General features: G+C 41.0%; 1 long non-coding RNA gene across 2 annotated transcripts in view; it reads left to right on the top strand.

Moving 5' to 3' along the window:
* The window catches only part of LOC138239230 (uncharacterized), a 35,030-nt gene extending 18,747 nt beyond the window's left edge, over window positions 1–16,283 (top strand). The window contains exons 2-4 of one of the 2 annotated variants that reach the window (XR_011189705.1): window positions 12,307–12,387; window positions 14,437–14,538; window positions 14,703–16,283. This is a non-coding gene — a long non-coding RNA (uncharacterized lncRNA). Of the gene's footprint in view, window positions 1–7,321; window positions 12,388–14,436; window positions 14,539–14,702 lie in introns of those variants that run through there. The other variant, XR_011189704.1, reaches the window with a different exon arrangement.
* The last annotated feature ends 3,876 nt before the right edge of the window (window positions 16,284–20,159 follow it).

The following is a 20,159-nucleotide window of genomic DNA, read 5'->3' as shown; positions in this document are numbered from 1 at the left end:
TTCATATTTTGTATTTTTATACGTGTCGAATACACAGCCTACGTACTACGATACAGTGCGCGCTTATACTTCAGTGGACACAAGAGATACTCTGTAATTCTATACCACTCTATAGGAATGCGTGCTACGGACGCAAGCGACCAATTGTATTTAAAAAAAGCTACTGTATCTCCAGCAAATAGGGAGAAAGGAGAATGTGCGTGATTTTGGAACAAATGCCAACGTTGTAAACACAGGAATGCATAGAAATGCGTGCTACAAACGCTGGTAATCTTGTGAGCACAGGAAAGCGTGAAAAATAATTAATTTTTTAATTAATATTTATAATATATTTAAGAACTGTTCTAAGTTAATTTGAGAAAAATACACAGAGCGTCTCTGTGTTTCTCTCCCATGCGCATGAAATAAATACTTAAAATAAACACTGAAATAAAAACGGAAACGTGGAAAAATGCAAGCTTGCGGATTGCTAAAGCAGGTAAGCCCCACACTATTATGTGTGGAGAAAAAGCTGATGAACAGCTTGACCTGCTGCCCCCCCTGAAAGACACAGTCATTCATAGAATTATTTAAATGAAGGATTATATCAAAAGTACACTGACAGAGCGCGTTAAGACGAGCAGATGTTTTTCACTGCACTTAGATGAGTCTGTAGTCGATTTGGCCAATTTGCTCATTTATGTTAGATACGAGTTTGAGGGTATGTCCCGTGAGGACTTTCTGTTCTGTAAGCTGCTACCAACAGGAACTACAGGAGAGCACATATTTCAGCTTCTGAATGAATTTATCGAAGAGAATGGCATCGACTGGATAAAATGTGTCGGAGTTTGAACAGACGGTACTAGAGGAATGACAAGCCGACACAGCGGTGTAGTTGCACGAATTACAGAGGTTGCTCCAGAAATTAATGGTTTCATTGCAACATCCACCGCGAGACCTTTGCCGTCAAGAAAATGCCTGACGATGTTAAACTGTTGTGAATTGTATCAAGGCTCAAAAAATTAATTCACATCTGCTTTGTTCGACTAAACAGGCTCACCCCTCTCACTGAAATGGTGTTTTTTAGTTTTATGTGTTGTTGTTTTTTTTTCCTGTAAAACACTTTGAGAAACCATATTTTAATATATCAAACAAAGTTTATTATTATTATATTTATTATATGTGTATGTGAGTGTGTGCACGCGCGATCATGTTGGTCATTGAGAATTTCTGGGGTTCCTATGAGATGATGATTTGTAGGTGGTACTTGAATGATTTGGTTGGATTAGGGGTGGTACTTGGTCCAAAAAGTTTGAGAACCACTGGTCTAATAAACCCCAGCAAAATGGGCAAAGACGCTTATCTGGCAAAACCATGCTCGTGTACTATTAGTTGAGGGCCTGTAGAATAGATTTTAGTTACTTTTGGAGAGGCACAAAGGTTTCTGTTGTCAGGAATTAGACTTTTTCCTGTCCAGCAGTGCATAGCTCTGTGTCAGTTTGCAAGGAGGAAGTAATATAAAAACACCAAAAAGATTGCAAGAAAGCAAATAATTAATGAAGAACTGGAATTTCCTATTACATATGGGTCTCTTTATCCCATTCCACCTACTTTTGAGGATGTAAAAATTGTTGTTGTGCTATAACTGTGACTTTACCTTGCCCAGGATTTTTCTTTTCTGAAGAATAGTTTAGGGTACATTTATTTTGAAAGGTGCAGGCAAGCTAGCGTCGATTACTGTAGCTAGCATCACGCTACTCTCTTGTTGCGAATGCAAAGAAGCTGTGTTATTTCTAATATCATTAGCATTTCATCACCGTTAGCAAAAATGAAAAAAAAACAACAACAACAGATAATTGACTAACATTTTTGACATGGCTTTCGTCGGTTGAATTAATGTTTTAAGTGATTAAACAAGTTGCTCGTGTTACTTTTGGGCGCATAAACAGTTTTCCAACAGAGTTTACACTTGACTTCTCTTTGTTCAGTACCCGGTTTGCTGAAGCGAAAATATGACCAAATGACCAACACTGCATCTTTTCTAAATACCAGCTCGTCTTCATTTGTACTTGTGTCATATCCCTGCCTGACTGGGGCTCAGCATAAGCGCTCGTTTTGTCTCATGTCCGGCATGCTTCTTTGTGTTTTGAATGAAGAACGAAGGTTGGATGAGGCAGAAGCATGTGACTGAATATAACGACTGGATGTTGAAGTTCTTTTAAGGGGACCGCTCATGAAAACACACAGTGGGGAAAGCTTTTACTGAGCATACAGACATAAGCAGAGTAAGGCCGGTAAGAGATTCTTAATGTTGTTATCGATACATTTTCGATATATCGCCCAGGCCTATCTAAGAGTTTTTTGGTCGTCACACCTAACGTTTGCACCATCACCCCTTTTTTCAACACTAATTCTTTACTGTTGTAATCCTAAATGTTACAACCAGAACTGCCATTTGCAATACAATATGGAATAGACTGTCCTATTTTATGTGCCACAATAACTGAAAATATGACTATAAATCTAAGAACGTATAAACACTATTTGCCACTGAAACAAGACAGGAATCAAGTATAAAAATGTGTACTGTATCTAGCTGATGTGTAACTTTTTCCAGACATCCTGATGTATAAATTTGAAATGTTATTAATTTGAATCACAAATTAATGCAGATTAATTCGTTTAAAATACAACTTTTTGTATTGATAGAATAATAATAATAATTTAATTGCTTACACTTATATAGCGCTTTTCTGGACACTCCACTCAAAATGCTTTACAGGTAATGGGGTCTCCCCTCCACCACCACCAATGTGCAGCATCCACCTGGATGATGCGACGGCAGCCATAGTGCGCCAGAACGCTCACCACACATCAGCTATCAGTGGGGAGGAGAGCAGAGAGTAATGAAGCCAATTCCTAGAGGGGGATTATTAGGAGGCCATGATTGGTAAGGGCCACTGGGAAATTTGGCCAGGACGCCAGGGTTACACCTCTACTCTTTTCGAGAAACGCCCTGGGATTTTTAATGACCATAGAGAGTCAGGACCTCAGTTTTACGTCTCATCCGAAGGACGGCACCTGTTTACAGTATAGTGTCCCCATCACTATACTGGGGCATTAGGACCCACATGGACCACAGGGTGAGTGCCCCCTGCTGGCACCACTATTACCTCTTCCAGCAGCAACCTTAGTTTTTCCCAGGAGGTCTCCCATCCAGGTACTGACCAGGCTCACACCTGCTTAGCTTCAGTGCCATATCACTGATATGGTGATATTCGCAGCCATATCACCCTGCAACTCACAACTGGCAACCCACTGAAGCTAAGCAGGGGGCGCTCACCCTGCGGTCCATGTGGGTCCTAATGCCCCAGTATAGTGATGGGGACATTATACTGTAAACAGGCGCCGTCCTTCGGATGAGACATAAAACCGAGGTCCTGACTCTCTGTGGTCATTAAAAATCCCAGGGCGTTTCTCGAAAAGAGTAGGGGTGTAACCCTGGTGTCCTGGCCAAATTTCCAATTGGTCCTTACCAATCATGGCCTCCTAATAATCCCCCTCTATGAATTGGCTACATTACTCTGCTCTCCTCCCCACTGATAGCTGATGTGTGGTGAGCGTTCTGGCGCACTATGGCTGCCGTCGCATCATCCAGGTGGATGCTGCACATTGGTGGTGGTGGAGGGGAGACCCCATTACCTGTAAAGCATTTTGAGTAAAGTGTCCAGAAAAGCGCTATATAAGTTATTATTATTTTTAGGTCTTCTTAGGTGAGTTTGCTGATTTTCTCTCATTCTTATCCCTTAAATTTAAAAGGATCCTTATTCTAGGGGACTTTAATATACACATTGATTCAACCTCTTCCAGTCTGGCTAAAGACTTCCTTTCTCTTTTGGGATGCTTTGACCTTGCTCAGTTTGTTTGTACCCCTACACATAACAAAGGACACACCTTAGATCTAATTATTGCAAATGACTCCTTTGTCTCCCACTGCTCCCCCCTTGATCTAGGTCTCTCTGACCACTTAGCCATTCTCTTCAATCTGGAATTACCTGTTTCTAACACTTCCCCCTCACGCTCTGTAAATTTCCGCAACTGGCGATCAATTGATCACCCAAGGTTTGCAAATTCTGTTCTGTCCTCCTTATCCTGTTTCTCTTCCTCTGACCCTCTAGAGGACAAAATACAGTTACTTGACAATGCTCTTTTATCTACCCTCGACACCTTTGCTCCTTTAAAAACTCGAACCATCTCCTTCTCTCGCCCTGCCCCCTGGTACAATGACCATCTGCGTTCCATGAAGGCAGCCTCTCGCAAACTTGAGCGTAGGTGGCGTCTTTCCGGCCTCAATGTACATTATCAGGCCTGGAGAGATTACTTATCTGATTATAAGGTTACTATAGAGTCTGCTAGATCCACCTACTTCTCTCACATCATTGAAAATCACCAAAACAATCCCCAACATCTTTTCTCCACCATCAACAGACTGCTCAAGCCAAACTGCCCCACCACATTACCTGCCTCATCACAACTTTGCAACACATTTTTAGATTTCTTTAGTTCTAAGATTGACAACATCCGGCATCACATTCTCTCCACTACGGATATAATTTCCACACCTCCTCCCTCCTCATCCAACTTCTCTGGTTCCCGTCTCTCCAGCTTCTCTCTTCTTGACTCAGCATCCCTAAACAAACTAGTTACGCGCATGAAACCCACCACATCTATTTTAGATCCCATTCCCACCACTTTATTCCAGTCCTGTTTCTCTTCTCTCCGTCCCATTGTCCTCAATATAATACACGAATCCTTGAGAACCGGCATTGTACCAACGGTCCTCAAAACTGCTGCTATTACCCCAGTGCCAAAGAAGCCTAACATGGCTCTCGACAATCTTAACAACTTTCGCCCCATCTCCAACTTACCCTTTCTCTCTAAAATTCTAGAACGTGCTGTCACACTTCAGTTACATAACCACCTCATGACAAACAACCTTTTCGAACCCCTCCAATCTGGCTTCCGTCAACTTCACAGCACAGAAACCGCCCTAGTCAAAGTCACCAACGATCTCCTAATAGCTTCTGATTCTGGTTCTCTTTCCATACTCATCCTTCTTGATCTCAGTGCTGCCTTTGACACTGTTGACCATAACATCTTGCTTTCTCGTCTCGAGACTGTGTTTGGAGTCTCTGACACTGCCCTCAAATGGTTTAAGTCTTACCTCACTGATCGCTGTCACTTTGTCTCTCTCAATGGGTACAGGTCTGAAATTGATCTTGTCAAGTCTGGTGTCCCCCAGGGCTCAATACTGGGCCCCTTGCTCTTCAGCATTTACATGTTCCCACTTGGTCAGCTTTTAAGATCACATGGCCTCAGCTTTCATTTTTACGCTGACGATACTCAAATATACATCCATACCAAACCCGACACTGACGTGGCTGTCTCTATTCTATCTAATTGCATCTCTGACATAAAAATTTGGATGACTCAAAACTTCCTTCATCTTAACTGTGACAAGACTGAAGTCATGCTTATTGGTACCCCCCATCAACTTCGTAAAGCCAGTCCTGTAACCCTGTCTGTAGATGGCTCTGTACTAGAACTTCAATCAAAATTGAAAAACCTTGGGGTTATATTCGATTCTGGCTTAACATTCGACCTACATGTACAGCATACTGTCAAAACATCTTTTTTTCACCTTAGAAATATCGCAAGACTACGCCCTATGCTATCATTAACTGTGGCTGAAAAGCTGATCAACATATTTGTATTCTCCCGAATTGACTACTGCAATGCTCTGCTCCCTGGTGTATCTAAATCTACTCTGAACAAGCTGCAGTATGTCCAAAATTCAGCAGCCAGAATCCTGACCAGGTCTAGTACAAGTGTTCACATTACTCCTATCCTGGAGTCCTTGCACTGGCTTCCGGTCAAATTCCGCGTAGACTTTAAAATCCTCATGCTCACCTACAAGGCTTTACATGGCTTGGCACCTCAATACCTGTCTGAACTTTTATCGCCCTACTCCCCACCTCGCAACCTCCGCTCTTCAAATTCTGCCCTCCTTACTGTCCCCCAAGCCCGTCTACATTGTATGGGCGACAGGGCCTTCTCCTGCTATGCCCCCAAGCTGTGGAACTCTTTGCCCAAGGATATTAGAGAGTCACCTTCTCTAAACTCCTTCAAATCCAGACTCAAAACCTTCTTCTTCAGAAAAGCCTTTACTTAACTGGTTCCATTCTTCACCCCTCTGCTCTTCTTAATACCATCTTCCACGGTCTCCTCTATTTTTATTGTTGTATTGTTGTAATTATAATTGTGTCCTGTCTTGTGAAATTTTCTTATTTATTGTTGTAGTCTTCTTATTTATTGTTATTGTCATCCTGTAAAGCGCTTTGAGAAGCCACCTTTAAAGGCGCTATATAAAATAAAGTTTATTATTATTATTATTATTTTTATTATTATTATTATTCAGTGGGTTGCGAGTTGTGAGTTGCAGGGTGATATGGCTGCTGTAATAAGGGAGTTTGTTGCATTCAAGAACAACTCCACACACACAGATAAGAAACCAATGGCCTACTACAAGAACATACAGACTCCTTTATCCAAATCAGATCTAACAAAATATAAAATAATATCAAAAACTTTCAATTTAACATTTACCTTTAAATGTTGAACAATAACATTTTGCAGATCTATCCAAAACAGTTTTGTATATATGCAGTTGACAAACAAATGTAACAAAGATTCCTTCTCATTATAACAAAATACACATAAATCATCTTGTTCATGTTTAACTCTAGAAAAGTATGTATTTATTATTGTAGCGCCCTCACCTGGTGTCTTGACAGAAGCACACCCGAATAATTATTATGCGCCGTGGTGCAGGTTTGGAACCACTGTCGGGAGATGTTCTGGTCCCGCAGGAACTAATTTATAATTCACTACATGTATTTTACGCAAAATGTAAACCTAAAAACGTCAAGGAAGGTTTGTGAACACGCCGATATAAAGAAAATATATTTTTTCTTATAATGCTACCATCAATAAAAAACATTTTTCTTAATAATATTCATAGAGGTATGATGTGGAATCAGTCATAAGCAGCAGTCCACATTTCACCGCATTTTACCAGCGATGGCATTTAGCCAGACGCAGATGCATGGCTTACAATAATATAGATTTTAACATTATAACGGTCTTTTCTAAAACTTTTTCTAAAAATGTTTGTTTTAAAATAATTTCTGCATCACAGCACGTCCACACCCAGGTACCCAACATTAAAGGATATGGGGTGTAGAGATATGTTTATCTTAAAAACACGTGTTTCTTAGAAGTGGCTGGGGGTCCAGATCAAAGTGTATGTAGTATAGTGAGTAGACATCGCGAGAGAACAGAACAAGAGAGTAGAAGGCGGGAATATATGGTGCAAAGGCGTGATTTGTGTAGTTAATAAAATAGTTAAAATAATATAAGAACGGCTCTTTATTAAGATACACAACATTTATGGCGACGAGAGATGAGTGCTTGACGAACTCAAAGTGAGCAGAACACAGATTTTAGTTCTCTTGCTGGTGGAAACGAACTTTTGAATTTTCAAAAAAGTTCGTTTAGCTTGCGCCATGGAAGATATGGCAGTTGCTTATGCCCAGCTTTCTCCACTGCTTCCACTAAACCTCGGAGCTCCGGATTTGTATATGGAATACAAGATATGGAAGGAGTCGTACAGATTTTTGGAAATAGCCAGTTGATCTACAGAAGCTCCGGATGCCGTGAGACGTGCTACATTACTGCACTGTATCGGGGCACCCGTGCAGCGGATTTTCGCCAACCTCCCTGGAGAAAAAGGTACATATTGTAACGCAACGGGGGCTCAGGCGGGCACCCTTGCCGCATCTGGTCGGCCCCATCCCGACTGGAGGCTCGAACCCGGGACTTCCGCGTCTCTCTGCAGCGACCTAGCCCCGTGAGTAAAAGAGAGATCTCTCCACAACCCAGTAGCTCTGGTCCTGCTATCACAGGGAAGGGCGGTGACGTCACCCGCTCTGGTACGCCGGCTCTTACACACAGTGCTTGTCGGCCGTAAGTGTTACACTCTCCCCCGCTTAAATCGCCGTCCCCTGCGAAGGGCTATCCCGCCCCGCTTCTGACACCAATGTAACGCAACGGGGGCTCAGGCGGGCGCCCTTGCCGCATCTGGTCGGCCCCATCCCGACTGGAGGCTCGAACCCGGGACTTCCGCGTCTCTCTGCAGCGACCTAGCCCCGTGAGCTAAAGAGAGATCTCTCCACAGCCCAGTAGCTGTGGTCCTGCTATCACAGGGAAGGGCGGTGACGTCACCCGCTCTGGTACGCCGGCTCTTACACACAGTGCTTGTCGGCCGTAAGCGTTACAATATGAACAGACTGTAGCTGCCTTAGACGCTTACTTTACACCGCGGAGAAATGTGGTTTTGGAACGGCATACATTTAGGCAGATAACTCTGTCTCAGGACGAATCTGTTGATGCTTTTGTGAATGCACTAAGAGAACTGGCTAAATCGTGTGACTTTGGAGTATTGGAAGCTGACATGTTAAGAGATCAACTTGTGGAAAAATGTGCGTGATAAATTGTTGTAAGAGGGCTGACTTTAGAAAGAGCTCTTACAGTTGCTAGAATTCATGAAGCAGCTCAAGCAGAATCAAGAATGCTCAGACTTTACAAACAAAAGCCGAGCAGCAGGACGCAGTCAAGCTAGAGATATAGAAGAAGAGGGGATGGCAGGCATTAAATGTTACAGGTGCGGACTAACAACGCACAAAGCAGATGAATGCGGAGCGCGAACAGCAAAATGTCTACACTGTAAGAAAACAGGACATTATGCACGTGTGTGTAGAAAGAAAGACGGTTCCCATCAGGAAAAAGAAACTTAATACAAATAAGGAATGGACAAAACTGAGAGCAGTTCAAGAACCTTCTTCAGACTCAGATGAATTTGTTAATTTCATTGACCCTGAAGGTAAAGAAACTGTTCGAATAAATGGCCAAGAGATAAAAATGGTGATAGATACAGGAAGTCGAAGAAACTTCATTGGAGTAGAACTTTTCAAGAAAGTGTTTGCACACAGAACTAAACTTCAGCAGACTAAGAATAAAGTTTATGCATATGCACAAATTAGTCCACTTCAGTGTGTTGGCTACTTTGAGGCACAGCTGAAATGGCAGGAAAATGTAATAAAGGACAAAGTCTATGTAATTGAACGAAATGTAGAAGTGTTGCTGGGAAGAAAAGCATGTTTTGATCTGAAGATTCTGAATGTAGGAGACACTGTCAATGCGGTTGACTAGTCTTCAGAGAGGTTTAAGCAGTTAGCACAGGAATATGAGTCACTCTTTAAAGGTTTAGGACAGATCAAGGGTTACAGTCACAAGGTTACAGTAGATGAGAAAGTTTCACCAGTAGCTCAAAGTCTGAGATGAGTACCCTATCCGATGATAGAAGCTGTTAATCAGGAGTTAGATAAAATATTGGATGATGGAATTATTGAAGACGTGAATGAAGGTGCAGAATGGATCTAAAATATTCTGAGAATACCTAAAAAAGACACCAAGGAAGTGAGACTGTGTGTGGATCTGCGATAAGTGAATAAAGCAGTTATCAGAGAGAGACATACAGTACCAACGGCTGACAGCATATTGCAAGCAGTGCAAGGAGCCAAAGTTTTTGCAAAGTTAGAAAAGGGTTCTGGCAAGTTGTGTTGGACCCGGAATCAAGACATCTGACTAGCTTCATCACACACAGGGGTTGTTACCATTTCAGAAAAGTTCCTGGCTTGTCTAGTGCCCCAGAGGCCTATCAGAAGGCTATGGACTCGATGTTGTGTGCAATGCCAGGTGTTATATGGTATATGGATGATGTTGTAGTACATGCGGAAAATGAAGAACAACTAGAACAGAGGCTCAGGCAAGTATTCCAAAGATTCCAAGACAGAGGCTTAACTTTAAATAAAGGTAAGTGTATCTTTGGCCTAAAAGAGATCGAGATACTGGGACATTTGGTCACTGCAGAAGGAATAAAACCAGACCCAAAAACGGTGACAGCTGTTTGCAGTGCACCGAGACCTGAGAATGTTGCACTTTTGCGCTCGTTCTTAGGCACTTGTGGATTTTTGATGAAATTCATTCCAAATTATGCAGATATATCAGAACCCCTTAGAAAACTAACGAGGAAAGGACAGAAGTGGGAATGGACATCGGAAACTGAGAAAGCCTTTGCCAATTTGAAAAGAGCACTTGTAACTGAACCATGTCTGGCATACTTCAAACTAGATGCGCCAACAGTAGTGATCAGTGATGCGAGTCCTGTGGGACTTGGAGCAGTATTGCTACAAAGACAAGAAGATGGACAGAACAAGCCAGTGGCATATTCAAGCTGCTCACTTACCCCAACAGAAAGGCATTACTCGCGTATAGAGCATGAAGCCTTGGGTTGTGTTGGGGCAGTGGAACATTTTAGGACATATTTATGGGGAGGCAAGTTCACACTTCAAACTGATCATTAACCCCTCATTTACATGTTCAATCCCAAAAAGGCAACATTGTTACCACCCAGGATACAAAGACTTGGATTGAGATTACGGCCATATGATTACAAAATTAAACACATCTGTGCATCACCTTACTATCCGAGAAGTAATGGCAAAATTGAAAGATTTCATACGTGTAAAAGGCCTTAAGAGCAGCTGCGACAGAAGGAAAAAAATGGAGAGAGGAACTCCCTAAGATTCTGCTGGCATATAGATCAACACCTCACAGAGCATCTGGAGAAACCCCAGCTAATCTTATCTTTGGACGTGATATCCGGAACTACCAAACATGGAAGAGAAAGAAGAAGAACCGAGGGACATTCAAAAGAGGAAATATATCCATAGACATCATGAGGAGTACACACACAAAATGAAATTATATGCAGACCAGACACATCGAGCAAGGGATCACATCTTCAAGGTCAGTGATGTAGTGTTTGTGGCTGGCCTAGACAACAGTAAATTGGATGCCAAGTTCAAAGGCACTTGCTATGTGTTATTGAGAAACACGTCTTTTAACTCTTTTGAGTTAGTGAATGTGGAAGATGGCTAAAAAATAATGCGAAATGTAAAACATCTTCGACACGCTCCTCCATTGGATCTTGCTTTTGAATCTGCAGAAACAGAAAATGCTGAGAAAACTGCACTTTCTGACGTGCAGGAAATGCCGAGTCCTCAGACAGTGGAGAGTACATCCGTAGGAGAGCCAGTAACTTTACCCAGAAGTGAAGTAACAACCAGAAGTGGCAGGGTTATCAGGAAACCAGCTCGTTACAGAGACATTTAAAAATATAGGACTTGCATAGCTCTCCAAATGTTAAATTGCCCTATTTTGTTTGTGTTCTCTATATAGATGTTGCTTAGACTGCTAGAAATGAGGTGATATTTAGAAGTGACTTAAGTAGACATTGAACTAAAATTTGAGTTGGTACGCATAGAAATTGTTGTAAAAAAAGGTGAATGTGTTGAATAGAAATGGAAGGTTTTACATACATTTTGTTGTAATAGTTAATAACCGTTTACTGTGTGTTGATATAGAATTGGTACAATTGTATGGTAAAGTTATGGACTTTAAAAATAACAAAGAAGGGGATGTAGTATAGTGAGTAGACATCGTGAGACAACAGAACGAGAGAGTAGAAGTAGGGAATACATGGTGCAAGGGCGTGATTTGTGTAGTTAATAAAATAGTTAAAATAATATAAGAATGGCTCTTATATTAAGATACACAACAGTGTATGAGGACACGAACCGTAGGTGGTGGCTAGGGGTCGAGTCTGGCAGTCTCGTGTCATCTACTAAATTGTCAGAAATAGTGAAAGGAATGGACCGCAGCGATCAAATACCACACTCAGAAGATGCAGTTTTTTCAAACCTAACTCTACATGACTTGATATACGATGACGATTTCCAACATTTCTCAGGTATGTATATTTGACTTATTGTGTGATAAAATTACAACGTTACTAGAGTGTGCTTGTCTCATGTAGCCATGTTGTTACCTATAGATGCATCGGATATACACCGGACACAGACAAGTTCGAGTGGAAATAAATGGGCAATGTCATCAGAATTCCACAACACACATGCGTGATAATTACGACGTGATAATTACGACAACGCTTTACGCGTTTTGAACAACGCTTTACACTCGGAGCAAGTCTGAATGTCCGCTAATGATTGTAGCAAACATAAACGACCGATGTACAGAACTTTAGACCGTTGCTAGTGACTGCTTGTAAACATTATTTTCCATTAGATGCACCGAAAACATTGACGTCACAGTCCACAGGTTCAACAGCTGTCAAACGACCAGCTTCATTGGTACACACCAACAACGGTGAGTAATTACGACAATGTTTTGAATAACGCTTTACGACCATGTGAGTCTTAAAGATACCCAGTAGCTTTCTACTTATCATTACTTGGGGGCTGTCTATTCGCAGACGCTGGTGAAGGGACGAGAGGGTACACGTTTAAAAAACGTAGTTTGGGATTTTCAATACCTCCTCAAAATCTTGTGGAAACTCAGGCAGATGTCCATGTACAGTGCCTTGCGAAAGTATTCGGCCCCCTTGAACTTTTCAACCTTTTGCCACATTTCAGGCTTCAAACATAAAGATATAAATTTTTTATTTTATGTGAAGAATCACCAACAAGTGGGACACAATTGTGAAGTGGAACGAAATCTATTGGATTTTTGAAACTTTTTTAACCAATAAAAAAATGAAAAGTGGGGCGTGCAAAATTATTCGGCCCCCTTGCGTTAATACTTTGTAGAGCCACCTTTTGCTGCGATTACAGCTGCAAGTCGCTTGGGGTATGTCTCTATCAGTTTTGCACATTGAGAGACTGAAATTCTTGCCCATTCTTCCTTGCAAAACAGCTCGAGCTCAGTGAGGTTGGATGGAGAGCGTTTGTGAACAGCAGTTTTCAGCTCTTTCCACAGATTCTCGATTGGATTCAGGTCTGGACTTTGACTTGGACATTCAAACACCTGGATACGTTTATTTGTGAACCATTCCTTTGTAGATTTTGCTGTATGTTTGGGATCATTGTCTTGTTGGAAGATAAATCTCCGTCCCAGTTTCAGGTCTTTTGCAGACTCCAACAGGTTTTCATCCAGAATGGTCCTGTATTTGGCTGCATCCATCTTCCCCTCAATTTTAACCATCTTCCCTGTCCCTGCTGAAGAAAAGCAGGCCCAAACCATGATGCTGCCACCACCATGTTTGACAGTGGGGATGGTGTGTTGAGGGTGATGAGCTGTGTTGCTTTTACGCCAAACATATCGTTTTGCATTGTGGCCAAAAAGTTCGATTTTGGTTTCATCTGACCAGAGCACCTTCTTCCACATGTTTGGGGTGTCTCCCAGGTGGCTTGTGGCAAACTTTAGACGAGACTTTTTATGGATATCTTTGAGAAATGGCTTTCTTCTTGCCACTCTTCCATAAAGGCCAGATTTGTGCAGTGTAAGACTGATTGTTGTCCTATGGACAGACTCTCCCACCTCAGCTGTAGTTCTCTGCAGTTCATCCAGAGTGATCATGGGCCTCTTGGCTGCATCTCTGATCAGTCTTCTCCTTGTCTGAGCTTAAAGTTTAGAGGGACGGCCAGGTCTTGGTAGATTTGCAGTGGTCTGATACTCCTTCCATTTCAAGATGATCGCTTGCACAGTGCTCCTTGGGATGTTTGAAGCTTGGGAAATCTTTTTGTATCCAAATCCGGCTTTAAACTTCTCCACAACAGTATTACGGACCTGCCTGGTGTGTTCCTTGGTCTTCATGATGCTCTCTGCGCTTTCAACAGAACCTTGAGACTATCACAGAGCAGGTGCATTTATACAGAGACTTGATTACACACAGGTGGATTCTATTTATCACCATCAGTCATTTAGGACAACATTGGATCATTCAGAGATCCTCGCTGAACTTCTGGAGTGAGTTTGCTGCACTGAAAGTAAAGGGGCCGAATAATTTTGCACGCCCCACTTTTCATTTTTTTATTAGTTAAAAAAGTTTCAAAAGTCCAATAGATTTCGTTCCACTTCACAATTGTGTCCCACTTGTTGGTGATTCTTCACATAAAATAAAAAATTTATATCTTTATGTTTGAAGCCTGAAATGTGGCAAAAGGTTGAAAAGTTCAAGGGGGCCGAATACTTTCGCAAGGCACTGTAAATCCTGGGGGTGAGGAGCATATTGCCAAAACGCCTGTGAGAAAAGGTTGGTATTAGTTAAGAGTTGTCTGTGCCGTATTATAAAACATTCTTTTAACATACACATTTAAAGGTGTCTATAACTAATTATTAAAAATTCAGACAGTTTTCTGTTTTTGGTAATTTGTGGTATTGAGGTCTTTCTCTAATGTCATTTTCCCCTCTGTGCAGAAGCCGAACCAACAAAAAATAAAGCGCCTGTTCGACGGCCAGAGACTTCAAAGACTGCAAGCGAAACAACGAACTCAAGATGACACAAATCAACATCAAAAGGTTAATATAATTTAAGCGCTGTCAAGATGTAGCATGAACCACTTCTTGCAACAGTTCTTTTGTTAGAATGTTAATTCATTGAAAGGTCCTTGTTAATGTAGCCTGTTTTTGAGATATGTAGCGTTGGCGGGGTATTAAAAAGTATTTTATTTTTATACACACAGAAGCTGTATTGACGAGCAGGGAAACAAATGTGGAAGAAACGCTGGGGCCTAAGGTGGTGACTGCACCGAAGACTGCAGTTAATACACTGTCCAAATCCAAACGTGTCAAACCTTTAGAGAGAAATAACGCAATTAGAGACTTGGCGTTTGGTGATGCGCTGGATTCTGTGAGGTACATTGCACAGTTACTAGCTACGGTGAGCACTAATGAGGTGGTTAAAAAGCAAGATTTAGAGCATCTAAGAGGGCCTTTAGCAAGTGTACAAGCCTTGTTTTCAAAACCGATCCATGCTTTTGCAACTAACCTCTTAGACATCATTTCTACAGAGGATGCAGCTCTAAACTCAGGATTTCAAAACCTGATAATACTATTTCATGGTTCATTGGCAAAGATCCCCAGTGATAAATGACTAAGCATGCAGTCTGAAAACTGGTTTAAAGACCGGCCTCTTACTAACATCAAGCGTCTGTATGTTAATAAAATAATTAAACTGGCAAAGGCATGTTTGTTGAGGGGTAAAAGATTCAGAGAGAGGCATCAGATTTCCCAAGGTCAGCCCGAACCACACAATGAGAATGCATTGGTAGAAAATAACTTATTGGCCAGGGGTGATGACGATAACTTTGAAAACCGAGAACCTGTTGTGATGAACCATGTGAATCAAGTTGGTGGCGGTGTCAGTGTGAATAGAGACCCCTTCGATTTCCTGGAACGTATACGTAATTCTAACAGATCTTATAATAATTTTAGAGCAACAGAGCACTATGTAGAATTTTATTTTGTTAATCTTGACAGAACAGCGTCGTATGTACAGATGCGTCGTATGTACAAAATGCACGGTACAAACTCGTACTGCTCGCAACTACCCACAAGCCACCGCAGTCCACCGCAGTAAGTGATTGGCTGGCCAAAATGACCGACAGTGGGCACTCGTGGTGCATTGGTCGGTAGTGAAAAGATTTAATCATTTAATCTCTTTACCATGCACATTTTAATCTGCTTAGTATCAAATTCTCGGCTGTACCCGGCTGCTGGGGGAACCGGCGCTTCTCTGAGTCTGACATCATCTGCCATTCACTGTCCATCCTCCCGCTTCTGACACCAATGTAATGAATTTGGATTCCTTGAGGACGAACACAGAGACTCAAACTTGTGGAGTTAGAAACTGCGCTTTATTTCTTCTTACATTGGTGTTCTTCTTACATTATAAGTCCTGGGAGGAAGAATATCATCAATATTAATAATAATAATCAACTTTATTTTATATACCGCCTTTAAAGGTGGCTTTTTAAAAAAAAACTTTTTTTAAATGCATTTGCATTTGCACACAGAGCAGTGTTTACTTGAACATGGAGATGCCATACTGAATAATTCCTGCACACCATTGCAGCGGAATTTGCATCTTTGGCAAGGCTATGATTCATACAAGTGGTGGTGGATTTGGAGACAAAATGTATTTACATTGGGTTGCTGTAAGTGGAGCACTAATAAGCCCAAAGCTCTACTTATGAAGCTGGACAGTATGCTTCTCAAAGCGCTTTACAGGATAACAACAACAATAACAACAACAATTTACAAGTTCTGGGAGGAAAAATATGATCAATATTAATAATAATAATAATAATAATAATAATAAAGTTTATTTTATATAGCACCTTTAAAGGTGTCTCCTCAAAGCGCTTTACAGGATAATAACCCATGAAACAGCAGTGGCTGGGGGTTGAAAATACCTGTGAAACCGGTTGGTTCACGAACAATGTACTGTAGACAGAGACTCAGTAGCAATAGCAATTAGCAATATTAAAATAGCAATATTATGGACACACAATTGACTTTTAAAAAAAAGTTTTTTTGTTTTTTGTTGACAGCTTGACACAAGTTTATCACTGAAAAGACCACAGGCATTCTTCCTCCCCCCTACATTCTCAGAGTAGAATAGAATTTATTATTAGCACAATTTATTACAGTTGTAGCGGCAATGCTTGTTATTAAGACAGAATTAAGCATTGGTATGCTTTCCTAAATGAGGTCCCATCTCACCCTCCATCTCTGTAGTGCAGCCACAGAGAAAGTATTCATATAGGCTGGTTTAAGATGTTTTCTTTTGATAAGGGACAGCTCCCAGACGGGGATGCACTTAGCTAAGCCTGGCTATCATGATCAATGGTCATCCATTGGCGCCTATCTGTCTAGGGAGTGCCGAATGGACATCTGGACTGCATTGCTAAGTGTCAAGAGTAAGTGACTCATATCTCACCTTGATCAACCAATCAGGGACTGGCAGGGCGTGGTAATAGGCCGAGGATCCCGTACGTACTCAGAATTCTACCAATGTGAATGCTCCGCTTGATCAACGGCAGCCTACAGTTGGACCCTCGTCGACAACCTGAATAGCTTATTCAGAAGCAGCGCTGGACCCGGAACTAACCAGCTTCTTCCCAGGCAAAAGAGTGACTTGTGAGGACTCGCGGTCACACTCTGTGCATAGAAACTTTCTACTAGCCAGCCGGACTGCTGGTAGATCCCCTCGGAGCAACGACTGCCCTGCACGCCGCAGTCAGATTCCTCCGCCTGTCCTACTCCGAGCTGCACCTCGACTGGTTGGCCGGTAGCCAGAGGACGCTGGGACAACGCCCATTGGACAACCGCTGGAACAAAGGCTGCAACAGAGCCTGTCAGCTGGTTTGGTGTTCGTGCCAGGAAATTCCAAATCCATACACAGTGGATAAGTAAGCCCCATGTTCTACATTGCGTCTCGAGAATTCAATTGTACCTCAACACAAGTTGTTATCAATTTCATTCATGAGTAATGTATTTACTTCCAAGTTTAGAGTAACAGTGGGTAATAACACTGATTAGCGATTTGATAACCGAACGATATATATTGACATATATTCTCTGTTGTGTATCTCTTTGTGTTTACTTCGAGATTATATACCTTGTATATCCATAACCCTCACAGTAAGGTCTGCCGCTCGTATCCAGGCAGACTAGTATATGTTTGGTGCACAATTTATATTAATAAATGTATCTCGTGTATTGAACCCGTGTGTGTGCGTTGTTAGTTGTTCTGATGATCGATTTTCTAAAAGCCCCAACGAACAACCTTGTGATTACTGCTACAATTAATAATTGTCTCAGTAAACCCATCAAACCTCTACACAGTGCTAAATTTAATATTATTGATTACTAATAGTTGATGCTAAAACCTAGCTTTTTTAACATGAGAAGTACTACCGTAAGTAAGTACTGTACAGTAAGTACTTACTGTACTGTACTTAAGTACTACTACTATAAGCAAAAAAAAGGGGTTTGGGGGGGGTGTCTTTCACTGGAAGACTTGCCCCCTTCTGCTTTGAAAATACCTGTGAAACCGGTTTAGTTCGTCACAGCCAGCACTCCCGCAGGAGTGATGAAAACAGCGCAGCGCCAGGTGAATGCACATTAATATGTTGTGCTTTTGTGCTCGGGTGGATTTGTGCCCTACAAATAACGTGTTATTTTGAAATATTAAAAATATCAATATACTGTAGGAGAAATTGAGTATTGGTGTGTATTTTTTTTTTAAATACCAATAACAGCAACATACAGTTTACATAATATGTTTATGTTCCTAAATTAATATCGTTTATGACCTTTATGACCTTCGTTATTCTCCTCTGCGTTTTATGCTTAGCTACTAAAATTTCCCTTTAGTGGTAAAATTCCATATAAATATTCAATAGTAAGCGGATTAAAATGTGTACAGTAAAGAGATTAAATGATTACATCTTTTCACAAACTAACAATACACATTATCTTCCATGTCGCATTAACATTGGAATGTTTTTTTTACAAGTGTCAAAAGAAGCGATACACAACCTGTCTCCTCTATAATTCTTCAGTTTACAGAGAAATTCCGCCAGAGCCTCACAACATTGTCCAATAATACTCGTCTCGTGTCTAATTTTTAGTTAAGCAGGATTTGAGCTACAGACCATAACAGACCAAAAAACAGAATCCACCTGCTATTCAGGTGTTAACAAAACTAGTTTACAAAGAACGTGAAATACAGTAATATTACCAGCTATATTGATATATAGATTTAGATATTTAGATCCTTAAATTAATATCATTATTAATTTATTTATATACGTGATTACATATTCTCGATTATAAAACAGATAATTCTGGTCCTGGAATCTGACTGGCTGACACACTTCTGAAGTGGTACCATAATCCTGGTATACGGACGCCCCAGAAATTTGACTTTTTACTGTGTGATAAATTTTAAAGATTACTTCTTAGCATAGTCGCAGTTTAAATAATTTTCGTTGTTAGAACTTATGAAATGCTCTGTTAAAAGCAAGGGAGTGTCTGTTATACTAAAAGAAAATGCCCGACAAACTAGGGATTGGACAGTTTTTTAGTGCCTGTACAATCGATGGAAATGTTCAAATAAATGTGCTAAAGAAATGAACAAAAAAAGTAATTTATTCCTTTTCATTTAAAATGACGGTTACAAATAACGTGGAAAAGCGTAATGCTTGTCCAAGGTCATTCATTATTAGTAATATCTTCGGTAAAGGCTTTGATGCATAAAATATTTCTGCATAATTAAAATATTTATGATAAAGGTAGGTTGTGCACTTTTGCCCTACTGAGCAATAATGCTTTCATAAAATATACTTACTTCTTAATGACTGATGATTAACATGCTGTAATACACAGTTTAAATTTAAAAGCTCAAATGCTGTACGTGAGAGGTTAAGCTTTATTGGCTCCTCCTGGCGGTTTTACAAGGTGATTCTGGATACGCGATACAGCGCGTGGTACTGCGTGAAACTGAGTTTTGTTGCGACACACCCACCGCGGTGTACCGCGAAATACCCCACCCGTTTTGAATGGCTTCATCTGTACAGGCTATACACGCTGTGCATGGTGCAGTCCAGAGAATATTGGATGAACTTTCACCATCTGTAGGACAGAATTATTTTGCACAGTTGCGTTTGTCTTCGGGAGGGTTTAACAAACCCTTGTTCTCGTGGTGTAACAACGTAATCGACACCCCTGACACACATTTGTGCTACCAAAATTTCAAGCAAGTACATTTTTTTCGACTTTAAATGCATGCAAGAAACTGGGACACACATTCCAAATTACGTCCACGCCCTTCATATTAACAATAAACGAAGCTGGGAATTTTATGGTAAAACTTGTTTAAAGGATTTTGTGTGTAAATTTATCGATGGGCGTTTCAAAAACTAAACTTTCATATCAGACAATGGCAAGGGTTATGACAATTACTTAGTAATCAGACAGATGCTAGATGAAAAGATGGACGTTGAACTAATTAATCAGGGTGGTAAAATAATGTGCATGACCGTAAAAGCTCTGAACATCAGATTTATCGATTCTCTTAACTTTCTCCCTATGAAATTAAGCAAATTGCCATCCGCCATGGGATTCCCCGGGGC

Source organism: Lepisosteus oculatus, chromosome 1 (genome assembly GCF_040954835.1).
Source record: "Lepisosteus oculatus isolate fLepOcu1 chromosome 1, fLepOcu1.hap2, whole genome shotgun sequence".
NCBI lineage: Eukaryota > Metazoa > Chordata > Actinopteri > Semionotiformes > Lepisosteidae > Lepisosteus > Lepisosteus oculatus.
The sequence above is the reverse complement of the archived record's forward strand: the minus strand, read 5'-3'. Positions and strand labels throughout refer to the sequence as shown.